Here is a 16,238-nt window from a genome sequence, read left to right on the forward strand (position 1 = left end):
CTAGAGATGAGGACAGAGTGCTGTACCAGTGCACCTAAAGAGCAGACTCACCAAATCTAAAACCCTATTGGAGGGACAACCTGTCCAGTCCATTTAGGGACATCAATTGGCTTTTTGTACTTTCATCACGTTGTATAACGTACAAAGAGCTTCATCTATATGCTCTCAAAGCGTATAGGATTCTCATAGCATTTTTCTTTTGTTTCTGAAACTAAACCAAACCAAACCAAAATAATAACTTAAGAAGAAATCAACTTCTGCAATAATCTGCAGTAGTAGATCCTAACTATACCCATCTTTTCCACCACTTCTTTGAATAAGATATTAAATAAGTTATGGCTTTACATTTAGAATTATAGCTCATCTAATCTGCAAATATTATGTGTAGGATACAGGAAATGCATCATTGGTATGCTTGGTTTCTCAGACAACACAGTTGGGGTCTTGAAACCACAAACTCACTTTCCTTATATGAATGATATTTCTGCAATAGTAACACCATGTACTTGGTGTTGGTACACATGTACCAAGACTGTACTACTAAATGCATATTCTCAGAGTGAATTGCATGCAGTTTGGCACTGGGTGGTTTTCTAATTTATGATTTCTCTTAATGAACATACTTCAAATTTTTGGAAGAATTCCACAAAAGAAGGAAAAAAGGCAATTCAGTTACCGTTTTAGTTTTGTGAAAATACTATTTTGGATTGGATAGCAGATTAAAAATTCGAATTTCCAAAGCTATAATCTCCATGGAGAAAATATTTGCTAGAGTTTAAAAGGACTGCATAGGGTACTTACACTGCATTGCCAGGGGCCTGGAGAGTTGATATCCTGAGTCCTCTTGACAAGCAATGAAGGGTTGTTTCATTAAGTACAAAGACATCGTTCTTATTTTAAAAACTGTGGGCAGAAACAGAAGCCCAGGGCTAATTTTTCCAGTCTTAATTCTGGAGTCTTGGTGACTGAAGACTGAAGATACTCTCTTTGAGAAAGCATATTATTTTTACTCACAGATAAACATTAAAATATCTTAGCTGATCAGTGGGCTGAGATTAAAAGGTTTCATTTTTGAATCATCAGATTGGGGTGTATAAGGGGGAGAGCTTGTAGGGCTTGTTCAGAGGAATTTGCTAAGGTGCTCAGCTCCCAGCATTAAAAAAGTAATTCTGGCATACCGTCTTGATTTAAAACACTTCTTTGCAAACCCTAGTCATGGGATAGAAGGAAAACAACAGCTACAATCACAACTGGTTTATGGTTCTCTCCATTGAAACTGGGACAAAATTTGCAAGATCCCACTCTGGAACTGATTACCTTCTCCATTCTGTAAATAGCAGAGAACTTAGTCTCACTAACTCAAGGTAGATTTAGGTTGTGTTCCCTCCTGACCTTGTGATGGAGAAGTCAAAAGGAATAGCTCTTGGGGGATGGCAGGGAGGCAGTTAATGTTCCAGAATCTTCTCTCTTTTCCTCTTAATGCAGAAATGGGTGGGCACAATAAATCTGTGTTCCCTTACACATATATTACGGGTGGGTGGGGGTGGGTTGCTAGAACCCCTCTTTTGCTTTCCAGTACCTCCTTCTTATTCACCTAGGATGAAGGAGAACTGGCCTTCAATTATAAGTGTATCAATGTATATCTTCAGAGGGTAGAAAGAAGTTGGCATATAATAAGATTTGCTTAAAGTGATAGAGTAGAAAATAATTTCAGACACATCAAAATGCTCTTCAAAGTTAAGCCCCATATAGCTATTCAGCATTCTTTCCATTTATATCATTGTCTTTTCCTTCCTTTCCTCCTTTCTTTTTAAGTCCCCCCCCCCATTTTTTTTCCTGATTAGCTCATTGGAAATATAGTAAATCACTTTTTTTTTTTCCTGTAGAGAAATATGTCTGTACTAGAATTACATAATGTTTTCTCAAGGAAAAAAATGTGTATTTTAAAAAGTACAGAGGATGGGGGATGCTTTCAAAAAATATATTCATTCCTCTCACTACAACAATGAGAGATAAGCAGGGAAGACCTGTTCTTCTTAAATTAGAGACTATTAAAATAAGATCTATGGAAAGATGATATGATGCGTTGTTTATCAAGCCAGAAATTGCAGAACCACATAGAATCTGTATCTAACTACAGAGACACAGTCTCTATCCTAATAACGTACCCCTGTAACTCACTTTAAGTGTAGCATGGGCCTGTAGAAAAAGGTCAACATCAGACCTTTTAATAACTAGGATTTGTATACTGTGGTTCCAGCTTGTTACCTTAATCCCAGGAATTTGGCGAGAGGGATGCTAAGGAGACGCTTTAAATTTTAAAAAATTCTCTCCAAGCCTGATACAGATGCAAACTGCTTGCTCATTACATTTCATCTGCCTTTTAAAACAAGTTTACTAAAGCAAAAGCCTTCTCTGGCAATAAGACAGCTTACCTGCCAAGCTTGACATTTCTATAACCAAATCAATATTTCAGTAGCCTCCAACCATAAATCTGATGTTGATTTGAATTCAAGAGAATAATGAATGATCCAATTAGAAAACAAAAAGTAAAAAAAATAATAATAATAATTAGAGTGTTTATTCTTCCTTGATGATAAGGAGTCCTTGACAAGACAGAATGCTGTTCCCAGCAAGCTTCTTTCTATAGGTGTAATTGATCTTGGAAATTAAAGGTTTGCTTGCATTTTTAACATTGGTAGTTAAATATATTGGCTTTGATAGAGCCGTTAAGTGGCAGCTTACCTACCCCACAGTTTATTACTCTTTTGTGCCTGAAATAAGCAAAAATGTTCTGCTAGGTAAGATATGTTTACAAATGAGCGTGGACATGATAACAAAATACTCAGCACAGTTCCTATCGTGTAGTAGAACCCATTAAATGTCTGTTGAGTGAATAATAAATGCTCTTATACTTCTTTTTATGAGTGTTTTTTCTTTTAGGAGTCAAGAATTTGATAAGTATTTTAGATCCATCCACATGCTCTATTCTACTGAAAATTCATCCATTCAATTCCATCCATCCATCCTTTCTTCATGCATCCATTCATTTATTCATTCAACCAATGTTTACTGTAACTAATATCATCAAAACTTTGTGGAACATGCAAAGATGAAACAGAAACTGACCATGATTCCAAAGGGCTTAGGCTACTAAGAAGAACTGGATAAATATATATATTTAAAATATTTAACATATATTTAAAATTTAAGGCATACTAAAATCACTAAGGGTAAACCGACAAATATTTGGGAGAGGTACACTTGTACATTCATTCCTTCTCTTGGATAAGACAGCTATTCTTTTGGAAAAGCCGAGCTCAGATGGTTCAGTCAAATTTTATCACACAGAGAAAGCAATGCTCTCATTCACAGGTATGGGGCAAAGCACAGGAATGGATCCTCAATGTAAAAGCCACAATTTTGTGTCCTAGTTTGCCTGTGATATAGGAAAATGAAATAATGTTATTCTTAGAGGTCATAAATGCTAAGTTAAAGATTTTTATTCCACAGGCAGTGGGGTTTTGGAAGGGCTTCAGAACTTTGCATTTTGAAAGTTTGCTCAAGGAGCAATGTATTGTGACCAACTAGAGCTGGGGGGTGCTGAAACTAGCAGAATGTTGAAGACTGGAAAAAATCAAGGTCAAGGGGTTGAAAGGTCTGAACTGTGGAAGATGCAGAGAATGTAGGAATAAATTTTGAGATAGAATTAAAATGACCTTTATTTATTCAACAAGCACATTTGATTTTCACCTGATTCTCAGGACTATACAAGGTGATACGGACATTTATATAAATAAAATACAACTCATATATATGATATACCATAGTAGTATTCTCATGGGGATCAAAATTTTTATCTTTAGTTTATGTCTAGACTAGCAAGTTAAATAATTGCATGGATAAAAGGAAACATCAAAATATGCCTGAGGGTTCAAATCAGGGTGAGAAAGGTGATTTCCAACAGCCTAGTGGTCAAGCCCATGGGCTTTCTAGGAAGAACCACCTTGGTTGAAGTCCCAGCTCTGCCTCTCAATAGCTATGTCAGTTTGGAGCAGTTTAACCTTCACCTTCCTTAAGTTTCTGTTTCCATTTCTGTATATCAAGAACCATAATGTGTCCTTTACTGTTTGTAGTAAGAATTAAATGAGCAAATGCATGTAAAGTGCTTACAACAGTAGCTGCTTCATGAGTAATACTTATTATAAGTATTTTTAACAAGTAAAATTAGTGGCAGAATTTGGAGAGCAGGTCATTAGCTCAGTTTGATCTATATACAGTAAACATTTAGAATGGGGATCCCAAGAAGAGCAAAGATTATGAACTGGAGTGCTGTTTTCGGAGATGCTAGCTGACTAGGAACACAGAAGATAGAGCCTTCCACTGGGGCACATACAAAGAGGAGAGCCATGGACTTACCCCTGAAAAATATCGGAATTTAGGAGGTAGGAGAAAGCATCAGAAGATGAATGAAGGAACTGGCAAATATGAGAGAGAGAGCTTTTTCATTTTCTTCAAGTTAAAATCATTTGCTCTGTTTAAGAAAAAAATGCAAACTTGAATTTCAGGTACTTCTTATTTGATTTAAATTCACAATAATTCAGATGGGCTTTCTTAAGAATCTTGTTTGATATGAGCACTTTATATTTTCCTAAATTTAGGAATTTCTACATGGCTGTTTTGGGGGAGGCATGGTGTGTTTTATTAGTTCCTCCCGGGAGCCTTGTGAGAGAACTTAGCTGTTAAGTTTACCAATTTAGTCATTCAACAAAATGCCTCTCAGTAAGAGTTCAAGGTTGTGTTGTGTGACACCTGCCTTCACTACACTGCCTTTTTATTTGTGAAAATTTACATCCGTGGACAGTTATCAGTAAAGATGTAATAAGATGTGATTGGTAAATACAAGAGTCTAGGTGATCTAATAATATATTTGTTTTCTCATCATTGTAGGTGAATCAGTATTTGAGAGAAATCTCAATATGATAATTTTGGGCCCTAAGTGGCATCAAAAACAAAGTATGCAAGCCTTCAAATTAAAGTTCTCAGTACATGAGGTCCAGAAAACAAGCTGGGTTTAATTAAACCTCTCAATATATAACTAGAGCATGTATTTGAAGAACTCAATCTGCTCAAAGCCTACAGTGGCAATTCATTTCAATTTTTATGCTATAATTGTTTACATTCTGCTTTCCAAACAGTAAGTCTAGAATCTATGGTGTTTGGAGTACTAAGGGTAGCAGGTGCCTACTTCAGGTGTTTATTAACCAGAGGAACTGCATAAATAACCACACCCTATTTCCTCTCTTTCTCAAATACAGTCGGTTGGACTGCACCCAACAAAACAGGGGACATAAAGAAAATTAACCAAGATGATAGAGCAACTCCTGGCAGTTTAAGCTTTCCCCTATGTAGTTACAACGTATCATTATTTACGTTAGAGACGTGTTTTTCTTGAGTCAGAGCTTCTGGGTTAAATAATTTTAAGAAAACAATAACAAGTTTTTAAAATAAGTGCTCTGATATAAGAAATGTGATATATGGCTAAGAGATGGGATTTCATCCTCAGTTACTGCCAGTGTTTATGAGCCTCTTACTGCTTTTAAAGAGACATAAAGACATACGGTAGTAGAAAGCTGTATTATCTCAATTTCTATAACATGCCTTTGTTTTAAATATTACTGTTCTTTCTACACAGACTGAAATGAAATGGGAGCCAAAATAAAGTATCTAGCCCAAAAGGAACCTCAGAGAAAAAAGGCAAATACAATTTTTTAAGGAATTAAGCTCCTGACATATTTTGAACTGTTGAAGCAAGTTTACCTCTCTTTATTGTCAAGTAAAAGTCAATTCATTTAACACAATCCTCCTAGAGAAGAATGATTTTAAAAGAATACCCAGAGATAATACCCACTTATTTAGGTGATGATGATTATAGGTGTCGAAAATCCAGAGGACTGACTTTATCTCTGTTTCCTTCAATCTTAAATAGGACAACGATAAGACCATTTGCTAAAATGATACTCTAGTATCACGCATAGATACTGTTTCTCAATGCCACAGCTTACTACTTATAACTAAGTAGCAAAGTATTTATTTCACAAAATACTGCCCCAAGGATCTGATCCTGAAAACTGTGGGACTGGCTAAAAAAATGAATAGATATTGAACTGAATTAAGTCAGGATTATATGGTAATTTGGTCATGTAGGTGATATTTGAAATCATATAGATCTGGGTTCAAATTCTAGTCCTTTGCATTCTTAGCAGCTACTGGACCCTTGAGCTGTAGTTGATCCCACAGGGAACTGTGAAAATCAAATGAGGCGGTGTCTGTGGCACCCAGCCCAGGATATAGCACCCAACATAGTACACACAACAGCACTCGGTTTCATACTCTCTTTTCCTTTGTTTAGGATTCTGCTTCGTAGAGTTATAGCAAAGGACAGTTGTACTGGGTTTATTTCTACAAAAACATTCATGCATGAACTAAAGAGTCTATTATTGACTCAACTGTCATCATAATAGGACCATGAAGTAGATTTTCTATGGTTAAAAACACTGGTTTTAAAACTATGGAAAGTCATAAATGAGTCATGGCAACCTTTTGACAAAAGCACAGATTATACAGAAATGTATGATTCATTTGTGTTTTCCTTAAACTTTTACCTGGGTGAGAGAGGAGGTTGTATTGATTTGCACATCTCCTTCTAGGATTATTAATTATAACTATGAAATTTACATTCAAAATAGAGACTGATACCTGCCAAAAAATACTTTAAAGTGAATGGAAAACTTATTACAGTTTTCCTATTTTACACAATTTCTGGAAAAAGAATAAATTTTATGACCTGAAAAAAGTTCAAAAAAGAATAATAAAATTATGTACAGTAATAAAAAGCTATAGCCCATTTGACAAAGAGTATGTATACACAGGATATTTAAGAAAAAAATGTTCTTCTCATTCCCAAGTCCTCTCACTTCAATAAGCATATGAGAAATCGGCTTTCATTTAGGATGAATAGTTGTGAGTTTTTCTTAAAAAATAGAAAAATGGTAAATTTTTGTTGTTTCTAGCTTTTTCCCTTCATTTTATGAAGTGCTACAATATATAAACAGGGATAGGCATCACCTCTCACTCGAATGAATAGATTTTTAGGATAAATGCCTAGACGTATAATTGCTGAGTCATTGGATAGAAACTTTAAATATTAAAGATAAGGCAAATTTCTCTTAAAATTTGCACTAATTTATGTTGCCAACAAAGGCGTACAAGCATAAACATTTAACCACATCCTTACCAGCAATAAATATTATAAACCATTTTAAACTTTGCCAATCTGGTAAGTAAAAATGGCATTTTGTTGCTTTAATTTGTAATTCTTTAATCATTAGTTAGGTTTAACCTTTTCTCATAGGATTATTAACCAATCTGTGTATCTTTTTTTCTGAATTTCACCTGCTCAAGAAAGTTGACATTTTCACGATCTAATTTCAAAATCATGCGACTTTTGCATTTTTATTTATACTGTACTATTTCAATCATTCAGACATTTAGTCAGAAAGTATAAACACCTATTATGTGTCTGGCACTGTGACAGTTTCTGTATCTATTGCAATAAATAATTCATAATTAATAAGTACATTAATGCATACATATTTTCTCTCAGTATATAATTCAAAATAATTTTATAAGTAAGTATTTATTTACAAGTGTGACTGTTAGAGCAAAAGAGAATTATGGAATACTGTGCATATGACTATAATAGGGGACTGACTGGCATCATATTTAGGGATATTTGCATAAACATAATCAGGGTGCATAATTTGTAGAAAATATTTTGAACGATGAAAGACAGATAAAAAATGCCACAATGAAAATGTCTTAAGAATTTCATTTATCCTTATAAAAATACCTTCATGCAAATTTTTAAACTTGGTTTTGGAAAAAAAATCTCAAAAACTATGCAACCTTATGCACCATTAAATTTTTTTCTGAACAATCACTTCATTAATAATCAGTAAAGAATGGGTAGAGGACTGAGATTTGCATTAAATGGAGAGAGGTGAATGTGTATATTTTGGGATACTAAGGAAAGTGAGAGAGGAAGAGATTGTTATAAGAGAAATAAACCTTGGATGAACAAGGAAAAATCCATACCTCTTTACTCACTCTTCTTTGTAATTAATAACCTACTTTTGCAGATTTTTTTTGAGAAATTAAATGGCTCAGTAGTATAGTGTCTTAATTGATTGAGTTAACCAAACCAGAAAATAGACCACTAATCAGCTTTAGAATTCTGAACAGTTCTGCATATACTGAATATAGTTTCATTAACCATAAAAAGAGGAAATGTTTTTGTTTTCTTGTTTGTTTGTTTTTGCGGTACGCGGGCCTCTCACTGTTGTGGCCTCTCCCGTTGTGGAGCACAGGCTCCGGACACGCAGGCTCAGCGGCCGTGGCTCACGGGCCTAGCCGCTCCGCGGTATGTGGGAACTTCCCGGACCGGGGCACGAACCCGTGTCCCCTACATCGGCAGGTGGACTCTCAACCACTGCGCCACCAGGGAAGCCTGAGGAAATGTTTTAATATCATAGAACAACAGTGGAAAGAAATTTGTGATATGTTAGTTGAACCGCACGAACTAGTCAATATTTGACCATTTTAACTTAGAAGAAGTACAATTTTATACGGTTTAAGTGTATATGTAATACAACAAAAATAAGTGCTTTCCTTTTTACCCAAGTGGTGAATGAACAGGTCTGTAGGTGATGTGATACTTATATATCTATTTATTTACACACGTGAAGAGAGTGAGGGAGAGATTTAAGAAAAAAATGAGATGCAAGAAACATAAAAATGCAAATATTTTAGGAAGTCTGGTAATTGGATATTAACTACTCAATCACAAACTGCACACAGGTCTTCCCCACACAGCACCTCCTGCAAATAGTTAAGATATAGGAAACAGCCTGAAATATAATATTGTGTAGTTTTGCTTGGATTGTTTTCATCATTAAATTTTGGGGTTTTTTCCCTCAAAAATAGTGTATTAAAATAAAAAAGAGGGACTTCCCTGGTGGCGCAGTGGATGAGGCACCATGCTCCCAATGCAGGGGGCCCAGGTTTGATCCTTGGTCAGGTAACTAGATTCCACATGCATGCCACAACTAAGAGTTCACGTGTCACAACTAAGGAGTCACCTGCCACAACTAAGACCCAGAGCAACCAAATAAATAAATACATATTTTTAAAAAGTACACAAATCATGAGTTTATAAAAACAAATCCAAAAAAATAAAATATTCATAACTTTACTGGGTATATTATTAAATACATGCACATATATGTATATATATAAATATATATATAACATATAAATGTATATAAATGTATATCGAGATTTTTTACATCTTTGTCTTAAAAATGCTACATGGTTTAAATTGTCACTAACTTAGATACTGTCTTTTCTTTTTATGTTTCCACATATTGCTTTGAATGCTCCCTGGTAATGGAAACTAAAGAATAATTTAATAATGTTATTCATTTATAACTTGTTTTTATTGGAGTAGGAGTAGAAAGTTGTTGAAGTCCATTAACCGGAGAATGTTCCAGAGAAAAATATTACTTCTACAAGATTAGATACAGTAGAATCTTTTAAACCAGGAGCACATAGGTCTCCATAATGCATAACTTACAGACTTTTCAGAACTGCGTAATACGAATGAGCTACTAATCTCTTACTTTGTACCAAGGACTATCTTAGATGCTATGGGATGAGACAAAGCCCTTGCTTTAATAAAGCTTAGTTTTCAATGTATTTCCCCATTTTAGTAAAGTTGAAGAGAGATCTTCTCTTTCCTCTTCTGGTGTATTTTGACGTAGCATGGCTTCTCCAGCATACAAATAAAGTAAGTAGGTATTCATAAAGATTTACTGAGCCTCACGCCATAGTCAAGGTGGGAAGGACCAGACATAAAGCGGAAATACAGACAATTATCTAAGTAATAAAGTTTAGGGTCAAGAAAAAAAAATGTCAGAAGTTTTGAGTTCACTGAGATTCAGACATTTAAAAAAATGTATCAAATTTGTATCAAATTTGTTTTTATAGTATGTTTAAACATACTAATTTTTCAGTAACTGGATGTTTCAATTTTTAAGTTTAATTTCTGTAGACAGCTAATTACATAATTAATTAGTTACAAAAATCAGTTAACTTTATTACAAAATCAATTTACTATAAAACTCATTTGCCTCAAATACTTGGATTAAAACCTTTTTCTTTTTTGAATGTCAATAGCTCAAGTAATGGCTACTATAGAATCTGTCCAGAAAATGCCCAGTAAGAAGACAAAAACGTCTGAGGATGGGGTAGTGGTATCACGAAGAATATTTTTTCCCTCCAGGACACTTGACAGAAGCCTAATAAAAACTTTACTTACCAATGTTCTATTGTGGCTTACCATATCAGCCAGGTACACGTTCTAAATCTAGGCGAGGTTTTAGAAATATCACAAATGCAAACAAAATACACGTAAAAATAAATTTTACCTCTTAAAAACTTTTTAACTCCACGTGAGTTAACACTTTCAATACCTGACCACAATTATAAAGTATACGTTTATGGGTATTCATAACAAAGCACTTTGCTTTGGAAAAAGAAAATGTGACATGAGGAAAGAAGTACTTAAGATTTAGTTATATATCTCGGTATTCATTTGGGTTCTGCCATTTATTTACTCTTAACTTTAGATAAGATACTGAACTTTACAAATATATTGAAACTCTCTGAGCCTAAGTTCCTAATCTGTAAAATGGAAATAATACTTACCTTACCAGATTGTTCTGAGAATTAAACCAAAGTATGTTAAGTGCTTAGCAGTGAATAAACTTTGCATGTGATTGTCTATTTTTTTTTCCTCACATAAAATATAGTTTGTTTTGTTATCTTCCTAACAGAGTTTTTTGTTAAAGTTCATGGGAAGCAGATTCAGTCACCATTTCTCCAGGTAAGAATTAGCTTCCTGTAATTCTTAGAAATAATTATATTTTAGGACTTACCTAACAATCCGTGGACATATTTTTTCCTCGTAGTTTGTGAACATCTCAGACAAAATCCTATGCCAGTCCATGGTAGTGCAGATTCTCACACCCTCATTTTGAAGTGTTTACTTCCGTGCTGTATGATATACACAAGAAATTCTCAATGAAATGTGGCTGAGAAAAGTTGAAAGGCAACTTCTTAATAAGTGCCAACCTCTTCTTTGAGTTCAGTTTTTCAAAGATACAGAAGTATCAAGATCTCTTAGTAAATTACTATTAGTGACTCATTTACAAGGAACTGTATAATTGAAAGAGTCATAGTAATATTGAATGTCTGAATCCTTTATTTTCCAGTTCATCACTTATTGTCCTTATTTCAACAGTGCTTACTATATTACTGTAAAATTATAACTTATAAAATGAGAGAAATAAACATAAAATCAATGCCTGCCAGGGGTGATATCTGGAGCTAAAATGAACAAAAGCTTAAAAATTAGTGATTCTAATTCTATCCGTGCTACAAACCATTTTTGTATATTTTGCTTTGGAAAGGGATTTAAAAATTCCCCCAACATGCTATCCAAAGTATATTTTTGACAAATTTCAGCAAGTCAAAAGAAAAAACTTTACAGATACTTTATAGAAAGAAAACAGATGTGATAATCACCACAAATAGTTTATGAAAAATTTAAGAATCAAATGAAAGTCTCCTTTTCTCCTAGTTTAGTTTTCTTTCCACAAAACCAAGCTGCCTTCCTGAAATAATTGCTACATACATATGACTAATTATATTTACCTTCACAATATTTGTGGAAGGTGAAGTTTACTTTCATGCATTATTATTTTTTATTGTTTGAGGGAGAGTAAGCAGCAAGAAATAATACTCAGGATTAAATGATGATGAGTTATGAAATGATTATATTAAATGATTATCCATTGGTGTGGTGGAATCAAAACCAAACTCTTCACCTTGTTTATGACCTCCTAAGATAGAATCATTGAGCAGAGAATCCATCAGTAATATCATCAAAAGATTATGTGTTTTTTCTCGAAACAATCAAATGTGCAGATTAAAATAACGTGTCTTTTTAGGTAGACCACTGGACTTTGGGTATGTCCATGTAACTTTCTGGGACTTAGTTCCAATATCTAAAAATTTCAAACTAGGCTAAGTAACATATGAGTCTCCTTCCATCTCTAATACTCTATAGTTTAATCTATAATTATGAAAAATATAATTATGAATATTATAATTAAAATTTTATGAATATAATGATATCATTAATTCCTTGAGCAATGGCAGTTAATTTATATTATAATTTAAAATTATGCTATTTTTATATTTGCATTATGCAGTATTTCAAACAAAATAGTATTAGAAAATAATACTTTAAAAAAATCTGTGCCTATCACCCAGGTTAAAAATGTTTAATAACTGTCCTATATTTATTCAAAATAAAAAAATGTATTACAGGAACAATGGACACTCCTAACTAACATCAGAGAAGTCTACCCAGAGGTTATTTTTGGGTAATATATATTGCTATTGCCATATATATTTTTATATTACTATAATCCACATGTTACAAAGAATGTATATAACAGTTTTTTATAAAAAGGTTTTTTATAATTTATACGTAACATTTTATAAGTTTGTGTGTGTGTGTGTGTGTGTGTGTGTGTGTGTGATCCTTGCCTGCTTTTGATATGCTGGCTTTGTCAAATGTGTTTGGAAGAGTTCCCCCTCTTCCCAGAGGTCTCCCTTCTCCAAAGTTTGAAAAGGATTGGTACTAATTCTTTGAATGTTTGGGGGAATTCACCAGTGAAGCTGTCTGGTCCTAGACTTTTGTTTGTAGGCTTTTGATTAGTGATTCAATCTCCTTGTTAGTAATCAGTCTGCTCAGAATTTTTATTCCATCATGATTCAGTATTGATAGGTTGTATGTTTCTAGGAATTTATCCATTTCTCCTAGGCTGTCCAATTTGTTGGCATATAACTGTTCATAATAGTCTCATGATTTTTTGTATTTCTGTCCTCAAGCTTCATCCATGCTGTAGCATATTTCCTTCCTTTTTAAAGGCTGAATAATACCCCATTGTGTGTATATACCATACTTAGCTTATTCATTCATCTGTCAATGGACACTTGAGTTGATTCCATTGTTTCAGCTATTATGAATGGTGTTACATGGACATGGATGTATACATCTCTCTTGGAGATCCTGCTTTCAATTATTTGGGGTATATGCCCAATAGTGGAATTGCTGGATCATATGATAATACTATTTTTAATTTTTTTGAGGCAATATGCTGGTTTGAAACTTGTCAATATGATAATATTAAAACACATTTTGTCTTTGTGCTTACATTGGCTGCTATTATTTCCTTGCTCTAGAATCTATTTATCCCTCAGTTTTAATTGTCCAAATTGAATTTGTCTTTCAAGGTCCCACTCAAAAATGACTTACTCCATAATCTTATTTTTCCTTATCTTAAACCTATCACCCATAACACATGCTGATCTTAAATAATTTATTCCTCCTCTTAGCTCATTAGCACTTTGTACTTTTCATGGAAATTTTTTTGTTTTTTTTAACATCTTTATTGGAGTATAATTGCTTTACATTGTTGTGCTAGTTGCTGCTGTATAACAAAGTGAATCAGCTATACGTATAGGTATATCCCCATATCCCTTCCCTCTTGTGTCTCTCTCCAACCCTCCTTATCCCACCCCTCTAGGTGGTTGCAAAGCACCGAGCTGACCTCCCTGTGCCATGCAGCTGCTTCCCACTAGCTATCTATTTTACATTTGGTAGTGTATATATGTCAATGCTACTCTCTTACTTTGTCCCAGCTTACCCTTCCCCCTCCCCGTGACCTCAAGTCCATTCACTACATCTGTCTTTATTCCTGTCCTGCCCTTAGGTTCATTAGAACCATTTCTTTTTTTTAGTTCCATATATATGTGTTAGCATACGGTATTTGTTTTTCTCTTTCTGATTTACTTCACTCTGTAGGACAGACTCTAGGTCCATCCACCTCACTACAAAGAACTCAATTTCGTTTCTTTTTATGGCTGAGTAATATTCCATTGTATATATGTGCCACATCTTCTTTATCCATTCATCTGTTGATGGACACTTAGGTTGCTTCAATGTCCTGGCTATTGTAAGTAGTGCTGCAATGAACATTGTGGTACATGACTCTTTTTGAATTATGGTTTTCTCAGGGTATATGCCCAGTAGTGGGATTGCTGAGTTGTATGGTAGTTCTATTTTTAGTTTTTTAAGGAAGCTCCATCCTGTTCTCCATAGTGACTGTATCAATTTACATTCCCACCAACAGTGCAAGAGGGTTCCCTTTTCTCCACACCCTCTCCAGCATTTATTGTTTGTAGATTTTTTGATAATGGCCATTCTGACTGGTGTGAGGTGATGCCTCATTGTAGTTTTGATTTGCATTTCTCTAATGATTGGTGATGCTGAGCATCTCTGCATGTGTTTGTTGGCACTCTGTATATCTTCTTTGGTGATGCTGAGCATCTCTGCATGTGTTTGTTGGCACTCTGTATATCTTCTTTGGAGAAATGTCTATTTAGGTCTTCTGCCCAGTTTTGGATTGGGTTGTTTGTTTTTTTGTTATTGAGCTGCATGAGCTGCTTGTATATTTTGGAGATTAATCCTTTGTCAGTTGCTTCGTTTGCAAATATTTTCTCCCATTCTGAGGGTTGTCTTTTCATATCATTTATGGTTTCCTTTACTGTGCAAAATCTTTTAAGTTTCATTACGTCCCATTTGTTTGTTTGGTTTTTTTCCATTACTCAAAGAGGTGGGTCAAAAAAGATCTTGCTGTGATTTATGTCATAGAGTGTTCTGCCTGTGTTTTCCTCTAACAGTTTTATAGTGCCTGGCCTTACATTTAGGTCTTTAATCCATTTTGAGTTTATTTTTGTGTATGGTGTTAGGAAGTGTTCTAATTTCATTCTTTTACATGTAGCTGTCCAGTTTTCCCAGCACCACTTATTGAAGAGACTGTCTTCTCTCCATTGTATAGTCTTGCCTCCTTTATCAAAAATAAGGTGACCATATGTGCATGGGTTTATCTCTGGGCTTTCTATCCTATTCCATTGATCTATATTTCTGTTTTTGTGCCAGTACCATACTGTCTTGATTACTGTAGCTTTGTAGTATAGTCTGAAGTCAGGGAGCCTGATTCCTCCAGCTCCATTTTTCTTTCTCAAGATTGTTTTGGTGATTCAGGGTCTTTTGTGTTTCCATACAAATTGTAAAATTTTTTGTTCTAGTTCTGTGAAAAATGCCAGTGGTAGTTTGATAGGGATTGCATTGATCTGTAGATTGCTTTGGGTAGTATAGTCATTTTCACAATGTTGATTCTTCCAATCCAAGAACACAGTATATCTCTCCATCTGTTGGTATCATCTTTAATTACTTTCATCAGTATGTTATAGTTTTCTGCATACGGGTCTTTTGTCTCCTTAGGCAGGTTTATTCCTAGGTACTTTATTCTTTTTGTTGCAGTGGTAAATGGGCGTGTTTCCTTACTTTCTCTTTCATATTTTTCATCATTAGTGTATAGGAATGCAAGAGATTTCTGTGCATTAATTTTGTATCCTGTTACTTTACCAAATTCATTGATTAGCTCTAGTCCTTTTCTGGTAGCATCTTTAGGATTCTCTATGTATAGTATCATGTCCTCTGCAAACAGTGACAGTTTTACTTCTTCTCTTCTGATTTGGATTCCTTTTATTTCTTTTTCTTCTCTGATTGTCGTGGCTAAAACTTCCAAAACTGAATAACAGTGGTGAGAGTGGGCTCACGGCACTTATTTTTAATGTGTGTGCATTACAATATGTCTCCTCTGACATGATATACTTTTGGGAGGGGTGCACAATGGCCACACCATCATCTGCTTTGAGGTTCAAAGAATGTCTGAACAATGACTGAACAGTGATTGAACCCAACAAGTGCTTGGGCTTCTTGATTTTAATAAGAATAATGCTAAGTACCTATAATAGTTCTGGGCATATAGTAGGTACTCGATAAATGTCAATTTCCTTCCCACCTAGTGTATCTAAAATAATCCAATGAGGTGTCTAAACAGATTGTGGGCCATAATTCTCATGTCATATGCACTTTAATATGCTTTTCCAAAACACTGATGTTGACTTCATTCATTTTG

At 34.4% G+C, this 16,238-nt stretch overlaps 1 long non-coding RNA gene across 2 annotated transcripts in view; it reads right to left on the bottom strand.

The window, feature by feature from the left end:
• LOC307182458 overlaps positions 1-16,238 on the bottom strand; it is a 694,844-nt gene that overhangs the window by 219,314 nt on the left and 459,292 nt on the right. For both annotated transcript variants that reach the window (XR_013827174.1, XR_013827175.1), the window contains exon 5: positions 11,058-11,175. This is a non-coding gene — a long non-coding RNA (uncharacterized lncRNA). The remainder of the gene's footprint in view (positions 1-11,057; positions 11,176-16,238) is intronic.

This window comes from Stenella coeruleoalba (assembly GCF_951394435.1).
Source record: "Stenella coeruleoalba genome assembly, chromosome: 2".
Lineage (NCBI taxonomy): Eukaryota > Metazoa > Chordata > Mammalia > Artiodactyla > Delphinidae > Stenella > Stenella coeruleoalba.